Source organism: Pinus tabuliformis, chromosome 4_2 (assembly GCF_031772625.1).
Source record: "Pinus tabuliformis cultivar Carrire ecotype Pingquan chromosome 4_2, CPIR1, whole genome shotgun sequence".
In the NCBI taxonomy this organism is placed as follows: Eukaryota; Viridiplantae; Streptophyta; class Pinopsida; order Pinales; family Pinaceae; genus Pinus; species Pinus tabuliformis.
The window spans coordinates 562,038,562-562,051,911 of record NC_142304.1 but is presented as its reverse complement, the minus strand read 5'-3'; the positions used below and the strand labels follow the sequence as shown (position 1 = coordinate 562,051,911).

The following is a 13,350-nucleotide window of genomic DNA, read 5'->3' as shown; positions in this document are numbered from 1 at the left end:
GTTGTACTAGGAGTCCAATGGCTACAACCCTTGGGTACAATAGCTTTTAATTTTCAAGAACTTTTCATCAAATGTTCTATGGAAGGAAGGGAACTTGAATTAAGGGGTATTGCAGGGAAACCAGGAAAGATAATCAGCTCTAATGGTATGAAAAAGCTTCTAAAAAAGGAGCAAAGAGGTGTAATTGCACAATTATGTTTCGCTAGATGTTTCCACATCAGAATCATCTATTTCTCCAGATCTCCAAAAAGTCCTGGACAATCATTCCAAGTTATTTGAGACTCCCAAAGGTCTCCCACCTATGCGTGATCATGATCATGCTATTCATCTGATTCCAGGAAGTGTTCCTCCAAACATCAGGCCGTACAGATATCCCTATGTCCAAAAGAGTGAAATTGAACGTATGGTTGCAGAAATGCTAGAGGCTGGTATAATTCAACCGAGTCAAAGTTATTTCTCTGCTCCAGTAGTATTGGTGCACAAGAAGGATGGATCATGGTGCATGTGTCCGGATTATAGGGAGCTCAACAAGCTCACTATTAAAGATAAGTTCCCCATTCCTTTCATTGATGAATTACTAGATGAATTGCATGGATCAATTTACTTCACCAAGTTGGATCTTCATTCAAGATATCATCAAATCAGAATGAAGATTGAAGACATTCTGAAAACAACATTTAGAACTCATGAGGGTCATTATGAATTTTTGGTCATGCCTTTTGGCCTTACCAATGCACCTTCAACATTTCAAGGTTTGATGAATTCAATTTTCAAACCATTCCTTAGAAAATTTGTGTTAGTATTTTTTGATGATATACTAATCTACAGCAAGTCTTGGAAGGATCATGTTGAACATGTTGACAGGGTGCTACAACTATTGGAGGAGAAACAATTATATGCAAAAAGATCCAAATGTTTCTTTGGAGTCCAGGAGGTGGAATATCTGGGTCATATTGTATCTCATGAAGGAGTTAAGGTAGACCCTAGCAAAATTAAAGCCATTAAGGAATGGAAAATCCCCACATCCATAAAGCATCTGCGAGGATTTCTCGGGTTGACAGGGTATTATTGCAAGTTTTTTAAGAATTATGGGAGAATAGCAGCACCTCTAACAACATTATTGAAGAAAGATGCATTTTCATGGACTCCAGAAGCAACAAAGGCCTTCGAACATCTTAAAGAGGCAATGTGCCAAGCACCGGTCTTAGCTACACCGGACTTCACAAAAACCTTTATTGTGGAATGTGATGCTTCAGGAAATGGAATTGGTGCTGTTCTAATGCAAGATGAAACACCCATTGCTTTTGAAAGTCGTCCAATCAAGGGAAAGTTTTTAAGAAAAGCTATTTATGAGAAGGAAATGTTGGCAATACTCCATGCACTTAAGAAATGGCGACCCTACCTAATGGGAAGACACTTCAAGGTAAAAACGGATCATGATAGCCTTAAATACTTTTTAGAACAAAGATTATCCTCTGAAGAGCAACAAAAGTGGGTCACAAAGATGTTGGGTTATGACTTTGAAATCATCTACAAAAAAGGGAAGAAAAATGTGGTGGCAGATGCACTCTCAAGAAAGGATGAGGATGTGGAAGCATTGTTGTGCACCATTTCTATTATCCAACCAGATTGGATAAACGAAGCAAGGGAGGAATGGAAGAATGACGAAGAAGTGTGGGCACTTATTCGAAAGTTACAACAAGATTCCAGTACGTCTGATACATTTAGCTGGCAAAATGATTTGTTATGGTACAATGATCGCTTATACCTCTGTAAGAATTCCCAGCTAAAACAAAAGATTCTTATGGAATTGCACACTTCTCCCTTAGGAGGGCACTCAGGATTTTTAAAAACTTACCACAGGGTTAAGAAGGAATTTTTTTGGGGTGGCCTTAAATCAGATATTCAAAAGTTTGTGGCAGAATGTTTGGTTTGCCAACAAAATAAAGTTGAAACAATTAAGACACCGGGTCTATTACAACCTTTATCCATTCCAAGCCAACGTTGGGAGGAGGTTTCAATGAATTTTATCATAAGTTTACCCAAGTCTGAGGGAAAGAGTGTCATCATGGTGGTAGTTGACAAACTTACCAAGTATGCACACTTTTGTGCATTATCACATCCATTTAAAGCCAGTACAGTTTCTACTGCATTTATGGAAACAATTCAAAAGCTACATGGAAACCCAAAGATTATTGTAAGTGACAGAGATCCCATTTTCACTGGAAATTTTTGGACAGAATTATTTTCTTGTCTTGGTACTCAGTTAGCTCATAGCTCATCTTATCATCCTCAATGTGATGGGAAAACTGAGATAGTAAACAAATGTTTGGAAGGATATCTTCGTTGCTTTGTATCTGATAAACAAACACAATGGGTCAAATGGTTGCCTCTGCCTGAATGGTGGTATAACACTTCCTTCCATACAGCAACAAAAATGACCCCATTTATGACACTTTATGGGTATCAACCACCATCCATCACATCATATTTAAGAGAAAATTCTAAGGTTCAGGCAGTGGAACATCACATCGAACATCAACAACAAGTCCTCCAACTCTTAAAGGATAACCTCGTGTTGGCACATAATAGAATGAAACAACAGGCAGATCAACATCGCAGTGAAAGAAGTTTTGATGTAGGTGATTGGGTATTCCTACGGCTACAACCATATAAGAAAATGTCCCTCAAGCAAGCTAAGAAGGATAATAAATTATCACCAAAGTATTATGGTCCATACAAGGTGTTGCAAAAGATTGGTACTATGGCATACAAATTGGAGCTTCCTGCAGCTTCTCGATTGCACCCAGTTTTCCATGTTTCATGTTTAAAGAAGGTTATAGGTGACAAGCTCCCAGTTCAAACAATATTGCCAGAACTTGACGAGGAAGGAAAAATTATATTGGAACCGGAAGCAGTCACATAAACAAGAACTCGACAACTACGAAATCAATTAATTTCAGAGTATCTTATCAAGTGGAAGAACCTATCCATTGAAGATTCAAAATGGGAGGATGATATTTTTATGCAGAAGTATCCAGAACTACTCAAGCATTGAGGACAACACTTTTTTGAAGGAGAGGGGCATGTTGGGTCCCTATAATACTTGTGATTACCCCATTACTATTTTAGTTATAACCCTTATTAATATTGTTGTGCCCCTATTGCCCCCATATTGTTATTATTGTGCCCCATAGAATCTCTCTATTGTTATTTTTGTGGCTTTATATTATTATTGTTAGGTCGGCTGGATTATATTGTGACTCCTTAGACTTGTATATATAGAAAGGAGGTTTTGTCATTTGAATCATCCAAGAATTGTACATTTATGTAATGTAAAGAAGGTTTCCCCCTCGAAGAGGCTAAATTATAAGGCGTCGATCTATCTTTTCTATCTTTTCTTGAGCTAGTTTCATAACAGTAACACGAGTACGATACACGGTTGTTGCCGATTCTGCTAGTTAACAAAATAATAATAATAATTATTATTATTATTATTAATTAATATTACTCGTATTATTATGAGTTTATATTATTATAATAATACTAATATAATAATCATAAATATATAAATATATAAGAATATCATTGTTATTATTTATATAGTTGTTAATTATCATAAATAGTTGGTCTTTAAAATTACAAATAATAATTGAGTTATCAAAATTCTAATTATTATTGGATCATAGTTGTTATTATAAGCTAATATTATTATTATAATAATAATTCAATATACTTGTAATTATTATGATCATTATTGTTGTTATTATTATTTTATATTTTTATTATTATAATAATATTAACTATATTATTATTATAATAATAATTATATTTGTATATTATTATTATAATATAATGATGATATAATATTATTATAATATTATTATATATTATAATCATATATTATTATTATTAATTATTATTATTATTATTATAATACAATATAATTGTTATTACTATTTTTATAATTTGATATTATTATTATAATAATATAATAATAACTATATTATTATATTTTTTTTAGTAATATAATGATAATATAATATTATTATCATCTATTCTTATTATTAATTAATATTACTAATACTATGAGTTTATATTATTATTATAATATTTATATAATAATATATAAATAATCTCGTTGTTAATATTTATATATTTATCAATAATCCTAAATAGCTGGTTTTAAAAAAATACCCATAATAATTATTAATGTGGTTGATGTAAGCCTATCAGCATATATCAAGCACATCGGAAAATACGGTTGTATACATCTTTCATATACGCCTATCGGCATTTATCGACCAGATTGGTAAATGTGATACCTATCAATCGTCAACACTATCAAGCAAGTTTACACATCTCATGCAGAACGTGCACAGATCTAAACCACGACACATTCCCAGCTCTGTTCGGTTGATCTAGTTTTTTCTGGTTCATAGGTGTTTGCTACCGACATAGGTAGATTTTCACCACCCAATCACACAAAAATTAGCCGAACAACTACCCATCCAGACTTTACCACCTGACGAACTGAATAAATCCTACCAACCCCAAGAAAACAAACAACCCGAAGCTAGCGAATAGATCACAAACATTAGATGAAATCCACATTCTGATCTCGATGTTGATTCACTAATTTCCTACCCCAACCTCATCAGTCAATTGCACCTCTCGCATCAACAATGGAGAAACAAATCCAATAAAAATGAAGAAGCAAATCCTGAATGCTATGCTGATACCGATCCCATCCACAAATCTTGATACCAGTCTCCCAAACCTACCTAGCTTCATAAATGTCAATTAGTGCCATCAAGCCAGTTGGAAGGGCAAGGGCAGAGGGAGCAAAGGTAGAACCAATTGACCCAATTGATAAAGAAGTCGACTCACTAGATCCTATAGACCCACCCATAGCCATAAAGCAATCTAAGCGAGAAAGCTCGCCATCTCAGTAACCCACTAGCTTAAGCTAGGTGCCAGTAACATTGCTTCTACCAATCCCAATATCATAGGTTAACGATTACCTACATGCAGGTGGTATAATTTATAATACCTGATGTAGGTTATGGTCATTGAGCATTTGACTAAGCAAACCATTAGCACTTGGGTTGTTTTATAAATCCAACCAGATGCATATAAGGGCATTGAACCTGATAACCTAGATGCATATTGGCTCGTTTTATATAGCCAACTAGACACACCTTGATAAGGCATGGAGCATTTGACTAGAGAAACAAGACATAGTAATGGGCGTTTGAATTTAGCTTTGGATTGGGGACGAAAAGCTTTCAACTTTGCTTCTTAAATCATCTCTACCTCTCTGAACTCTCTTCCTGCTGGTTGTGTCCTCATCATTGATGCTGCCTTCCCCCCTCCTTCTATTCTCTCCTGCTATCAATCTGATACACGATACTAGACGGATGGTTAGCAAGGCATTTAGCATGGGTATAAGGTATCTTTGATCCCTTGTATCTATTGTTTATAATGTTGAGTAGTTATCACTTTCCTCACTATTCAGTAAGCTATTACTAGCTGTTACTTTTGCACTTAGTTAAGAAGCTCTCTGCTCAATAGCTCTTCCTTTTGTTTTCGTTCTGCTTGCTATCTTCCGTTACTAGCATTGCTATATGGCTACTTGTTCTGATCCGTGGATCCCTAGGAAATATGGTTGAAAGAGTGAAAGAAACACATAATATTATATATAATCGAGAGCCAATAACTTCCCTCTGTACGGTTCTTGATCGAGAGCTTGTTGTTCGAAATCTAGCACTAGTCGCACGTCATCCAAAGCAGAAGCAGGGGTAGGTGAGCTTTCTCGATATCTTGAGCAATGGGAGTAGGGTTAACCAGTATCGGTTAATTAGTGGTAGGTTTTATTTCTTGGCACGTTAGTTAGCTAGTGATGGTTCAGGCTCGGTAACAACATCTTAGCCCTAGTAGGTTGGGTCACAACTTATCATCCCAACAACAAGCGATAGAAGGAGTCGCCGGGTCATTTCTCCATTCCATCATTCCTCTCCCTTAATTAAGAGCCCTGTCATGGCAATCCTCTTATGGTCTTTGGGCCTTGCAACACCTAAAAAACCCTGAAAATTTCTTTATTGTCCTTAATTCACGGAGCAAATTACCTCCTTCCGAAAATCTGGACAGATGTGGCCATGACATTTGCTCAGATGCAAGATGAAGCCATACTCAAAGCACAAACCTTTGAGTTTATTTATGCCCAATATAGTTATGGGAAGGGTAATGAATTGGTTTGGGCAAGACTCCCTCGATCATCCTAGGGTGAGTGGTAAAGGGAAGAGTAAGGTATTTCGATCCCATTCTGATACTTGCTTCTAAGAGAATGCTTAATAGATGCCCCGTACGTACCTACTAAGATTCATAAAGTTGAGGAGCACTCCATCCCTCCCATTTCCTAGTCTTTTGGCATTAAAGAAAGTCAAGGGTAAGGTTGTTTGATCTATCTAGTGCTTATAAGGTAAGGGATCATAGCAGTCATCCCTCCTCCTTCCTCTCCTCCTTAGGTTGTATGGGAACCACTTTAGTAAAGGTAAAGCAAGGGTAAATGGATAATAGCAAGAGTGTCCTCCTAAGATATTTCTAAAAATAGGTAAGTGTGAATAATCTCTTGGCAATGTATGAAGCTCGTCCATCTCTATTATGGACAATAATCAAGTCATGCAGCAGTTAAACAATATAATCAGAAGTTCTCAATATCTTCCTAAGGGTTCTTTCTGGCTTTAACGAATCCAATTCGGCCGACAGTTCAAGATATCTAGCTAGGGAAACCCTGTTAGCTAATGGACCATCCATCCCATCTGGTGCTTCTAAGATAAGTGAGTAGCAATAGTCAGTACCCACTGCATTGGATTAAATCCTCGAGTGGTCTAGGACTAACATGCCTAGCTCTGTTCTCGAAGTGGTTTCTGTTTGTTGAGTGATCTACCAGATAACCTTACCACTAGGTACCTTACCTATTGGACCTAACCTATTGACCTTATGTTGGTGGTCCGACTCATTCAAGAAATATGCCTACCATAGTATATAGCAACTACAAGTATTATATATGTTATAGCCATATGTATCTTCTGGAATAATAATACTCGGTGGTTTAGAAATTGCACCGGCTATAGTAAGTAGACACCATATTGAGCTATTTCTTTCATATTTATTAAGTTTTTTCATAGTAACCATTGAATCCACTCCAAGCAACTCTACAAAGTTTTCTCTAAAGGCTAAGAGATTTGTAGTTTTTTCTAACCACCTCGAGTTGGACCTTCTAGGGTTTGCTTTCCCCCCTAACCAACCAATATGGGTAGATAGCAATCGGTCTTATAGATATACATGAAATAGCTTACTAAGATATCATTGAAGCATGTCATCCATCATCTATAGTTTAGCAACGAGATGGATCAGATCTATTAACCATTCACCGCTTCAATTGTTCTAGCCATATATACCCTACTGTAGATTTGAATATATATATTTTCAATGATGTAGATCAAGTTAGATAATGATGATTATAAATTAGTTATTAGTTTATCTATAAATTAATAGTAAAAGATATGTAAAGAGAGTTATTTTGATATGATGACAACAAAAGTAATAATTTCATTAGTTTGTTTATTTATTAAGAAGAAATAGATATGGGGCATAGCACAAGTTGACAAATAAGATAGCAATATTTTATTAGATAGATTAGATTTGCTTTTAGAACATAGTTACTAAATTCGTTGGTATTGAGGAAAATTTTTAGAAAATTTGGTAATATTTCATGCGTGGAAAAATACGTTGATCCTCATATTATATGGTTTCTTTGATTAACTATGAATTTTATATTTAAAAAAATGAAAAGCAGTAGCTCTTTTAAAAAAAAATTATATTAAAAATTTGGAGAAGTTCCCTATTAAAAGAGAGGAATGATTGGTTGATTATGAGTTTTATATTAAAAAGAATAAAAAGTAGTAGTTTTTTAAGAAAATATTATATTGAAATTTTGGAGAAGTTTATTATTAAAATATAGGAATAAAAAACAGAAGTTTCTATTAATACATTCGAAATTATTCACATCATCAGATTTTTGAGACAACGTTCATCCTCCCAAATTATAGAAATTCTATATTAAAAATTTGTAGCTAACTAATTATAAGTTACTTATTATAAAATATAATTTTTTTATCAAAATATTGTAGAGAAGTATAAGTTTAATATTTTAAAAAATAGAAATTTGAAAACTTAGAATTTCATTTTCCTAATTCTTTTGGATGATAGCAATTATTATAGCTATTAAATCTACTCCAAAATAGATGATCAATTGTGTGGAATTCAATGAGGGGCTTATTACAAAGGATAATCTGCACACACACATTGTTAAATATATTGGATCCCATAGAAATAGTCATTGATGTATAAATTTCTTGGAATGTGGAGATCACTTTAAACTTACTTTTAATATGGCGTGTCTTATTCTGTATGTTGAACTTCATATTTCAAGTTTTGTTATTTATGTTATTAGATTTTATTTACATTTTTTCTCACTTTGTAATACCAATAAATTTGATGCTTTTTGTCCTTCATTATTTTGGATCATCTTATATAGACATGCAAAGTAAGTGTTGGAAATAAGTATAAGAAAAAAATCTAAAGATTTTTTTTTTTTAATTTTAATATAAGAATTATTCAATTCAATTTTTTGAAATTTTGAAAAGAAAAAATAAATAATATGTTAATCATATTAAGAAGTATATTCTCAATTTGTTTTCTATATTAAATTTTAAATAAACTTCTTTTTTATCAAATAGAATTTAATAACTATGATATAAAATATACAAATATTAATCACACTAACCTAAATAACTATGACTCTTATTCGTGTACACCTAATTATTAAAACAAACCACATTATAAAGTCCTAATAACTCAACTCTTATTCCATTATAATTGGAATTTACATTAAAATGTACCAGACATTCATACTCTTATTCCATTATAATTGAAATTTACATTGAAACAACACACCACACAATCACGACTATAACAATATAGATACATCATCAAACAAGAATCAATATCGAGTGATTCCCTCGGGTTTTATTTAGACACATATTAGTGTTTTATTTAGCCATATTAGATGATGATACTCGTCGGTCATTTGATTCACTAAAACTGGTACTGCTCGTAGCGCAGGGAACATTGAGTGGAGTTACCCTGAAGACCGATGGCAAGGCCGCAAATGGCCCAAACTTGGCTGACGACGGAAGTAAGGCAGTTGGTGCAATTAGACGTAGAGAGTGGCGCATCGCAGACTGATTCCCCGTAGGCAGCGGGTGAGCCCTCGCTGCCTGCAACCGTCTTGTAGCCGACACCGCTCGAGGGCGTGTGCTCTTCCATTTTGGAGAGTAGGCTATTGAGACTATTGAAAAAAGGACCCGTGGGATCGAATGTATTCACGTTACACAGATACGACAGTAAGGGTACAGTCTCCGCGCCCACCAGAGATACGAGCAGTAGTAACATGAGAGGCAAAGCAAAGCCAAATGACCCCATCGTAATCAAATAATATCACACTCGCAAACGTTATTGCGATCCCTTGAATCCCTTCCAACGTTATTGCGATCCTTATCAATCTGGTGAGAACACCCCGTTTTATAGCCCTCGCGCTACCTGGTTCAATGATGGTGGTGCTTTGTCACTCACAGAAACAAACAAAAGCTTCATACTGGATACAGGCCGCATTCATTTCTCCACTGGCATGGCATTCTAAACATTGCCTTCACGCCTCGTTGACTCATTTTTTTTAATATCATTCTTAATCAATTCTATTGGATTTGACTCATTTTTTTTAATATCATTCTTAATCAATTCTATTGGATTTTAGTATTTCAGAATCTTAAATTTAAGGGATATTATAAAATTTGATTTAAAAAAAAAAAAATTCTTAAAATATATTTGAATTCTATTATGAAATGGATGTATTTTAACATCTTTCTTAATTAATTCTATTGGATTTTAGTATTTCAGAATCTTAAATTTCAGAGATATTATAAAATTTGATTTAAAAAATAAAATTAATTCTGGAAATATATTTGAATTTCATGTATTTTAATATCATTCTTAATCAATTCTATTGGATTTTAGTATTTCAGAATTTTAAATTTCAGTGATATTATAATATCTGATTTAAAAAATAAAATTGATTCTTGAAATATATTTTAATTTCAGTGATATTATAAAATTTGATTTAAAAAATAAAATTAATTTTTGAAATCTATTTTAATTTTATTATGGAATGGATGTATTTTAAGATTATTTTTAATCAATTTTATTGGATTTTAGTATTTCAGAATCTTAAATTTCAGTGATATTATAAAATTTGATTTAAAAAATAAAATTAATTGTTGAAATATATTTTAATTCCATTATGAAATGGATGTATTTTATTTTATATGGCAATGATTTTTTTCAATATCATTTTTATCCAAGTTATGAAATGGATGTATTTCATTTTATTTGGGCACTTAGAGTGGATTTTACTAATATGAATTGGATATTACTGATATGAATTGAAAATATTTCATTTTGTTTGGGTAAGTCAACTAGATTTTAATATTAAGAATTGTATAGCTAATAAAATATAAAATATAAAATGGCAAAAGTAAATAAATAAAAATATTAATAAAGTAGTGCTTTGGCAACAAAGGTTCAATGAAAAGAAAAGAAAAAAGGATGTACATTAGTGAAAATATATATATTCAAATCTAGAATAGGGTATATATATGGCTACAAAAATTGAAGCGGTGAACGGCTAATAGATCTGATCCATCTCGTTGCTAAACTATAGATGATGGCTGACATGCTTCAATGATATCTTAGTAAGTTATTTCATCTATATCTATAAGACCGATTGCTATCTACTGAAATTGGTTGGTTAGGGGGGAAAAGCAAACCCTAGAAGGTCCAACTCGAGGTGGTTAGAAAAAACTACAAATCTCTTAGCCTTCAGACCAAACTTTGTAGAGTTGCTTGGAGTGGATTCAATGGTCACTATGAAAAAACTTAATATATATCAAAGAAATAGTTCAGTATGGTGTCTACTTACTATAACCGAGGCAATTTCAAAACCACTGAGTATTATTATTCCAGAAGATACATATGGCTATAACATATATAATACTCGTACTGCTATATACTGTGGTAGGCTTATTTATTGAATGAGTCGAACCACCAACATAAGGTCAATAGGTTAGGTCCAATAGGTAAGGTACCTAGTCGTAAGGTTATTTGGTAGATCACTCAAGAAATAGAAACCACTTAGAGAACAAAGCTAGGCATGTTAGTCCTAGACCACTCGAGGATTTAATCCGATGCAGTGGGTACTGACTATTGCTACCCACTTATCTTGGAAGCACGAGATGGGATGGATGGTCCATTAGCTGACAGGGTTTCCCTAGCTAGATATCTTGAACTGTCGGCTGAATTGGATTCATTAAAGCTAGAAAGAACCCTTAGGAAGATATTGAGAACTTCCAATTATATTGTTTAACTGCTGCATGACTTGATATTGTCCATAATAGAGCCAGACAAGCTTCATACATTGCCAAGAGATTATTCACACTTACATGTCTTTAGAAATATCTTAGGAGGACACTCTTGCTATTATCCCTTTACCCTTGCTTTACCTTTACTAAAGTGGTTCCCATACAACCTAAGGAGGAGAGGAAGGAGGAGGGATGACTGCTATGATCTGTTACCTTATAAGCACTAGGTAGATCAAACAACCTTGCCCTTGACTTTCTTTAATGCCGAAAGACTAGGAAATGGGAGGGATGGAGTGCTCCTCAACTTTATGAATCTTAGTAGGTATGTACGAGGCATCTATTAAACATTCTCTTAGAAGCAAGTATCAGAATGGGATTAGACTACCTTACTCTTCACTTTACCCCTCACCCTAGGATGATGGAGGGAGTCTTGCCCAAACCATTTCATTACCCGTCCCATACCTATATTGGGCATAAATAAACTCAAAGGTTTGTGCTTTGAGGATGACTTCATCTTGCATCTAAGCAAATGTCATGGCCACATCTATTGAGATTTTTGGAAGGAGGTAATTTGCTCCGTGAATTAAGGACAATAAAGAAATTTTCAGAGTTTTTTAGGTGTTGCAAGGCCCAAATACCATAAGGAAGAGGATTGCCCTGACAGGGCTCTCAATTAAGGGAGAGGAATGATGGAAAGAAGAAAGGACCTGACGACTCCTTCTATCGCTAGTTGTTGGGCTGATAAGTTGTGACCCAACCTAATAGGGCTGAGATGTTGTTACCGAACCTGAACCATCACTAGCTAACTAACCTACCAAGCAATAAAACCTACCACTGATTAACCGATACTGGTTAACCCTACTGCCATTGCTCAAGCTATCGAGAAAGCTCGCCTACCCCTGCTTCTGCTTTGGATGATCTGCTACTAGTGCTAGATTTCGAACAACAAGCTCTCGATTAGGAACCGTACAAAGGGAAGCTATTGGCTCTCGATTATATATAATATTATTTGTTTCTTTCACTCTTTCAACCATATTACCTAGGGATCCACAGATCAGAACAGGTAGCCATCTAGTAATGCTAGTAATGGAAGATAGCAAGCAGAACAAAAACAAAAGCAAGAGTTACTGAGCAGAGAGTTTCTTAATTAAGTGCAAAAGTAACAGCTAGTAATAGCTTACTGAATAGCGAGGAAAGGGATAACTACTCGACATTATAACTAATAGATACAAGGGATCATAGATACCTTATACCCATGCTAAATGCCTTGCTAACCATCCGTCTAGTATCGTATGTCACATTGATAGCAGGAGAAAATAGAAGGAGGGGGGGAAGGCAGCATCAACGATGAGGACACCACCAGCAGGAAGAGAGATAGGAGAGGTAGAGACGGTTTAAGAAGAAGCAAAGGTTAAAGCTTTTCGTCCCCAATCCAAAACTAAATTCAAACGCCCATCATTCTGTCTAGTTTCTCTAGTCAAATGCTCCATGCCTTATCAAGGTGTATCTAGTTGGCTATATAAAATGACCCAATATGCGTCTGGGTTATCAGGTTCAATGCCCTTATATGTGTCTGGTTGGATTTATAAAACAACCCAAGTGTTAATGGTTTGCTTAGTCAAATGCTCAATGACCATAACCTACCTCACGTATTATAAATTATACCCCCTGCATGTAGGTAATCGTTAACCTATGATATTGGGATTGGTAGAACCAATGTTACTGGCACCTAGCTTAAGCTGGTGGGTTACTGAGATGGCGAGCTTTCTGGCTTAGATTGCTTTATGGCTATGGGTGGGTCTACAGGATA

The 13,350-nt window shown here is 34.5% G+C and overlaps 1 pseudogene; it reads right to left on the bottom strand.

The window, feature by feature from the left end:
* Nucleotides 1–9,162: 9,162 nt before the first annotated feature.
* On the bottom strand, nt 9,163–9,549 carry LOC149170512 (antifungal protein ginkbilobin-like protein 1 pseudogene; annotated as a pseudogene).
* Between the last annotated feature and the right edge of the window lie 3,801 nt (nt 9,550–13,350).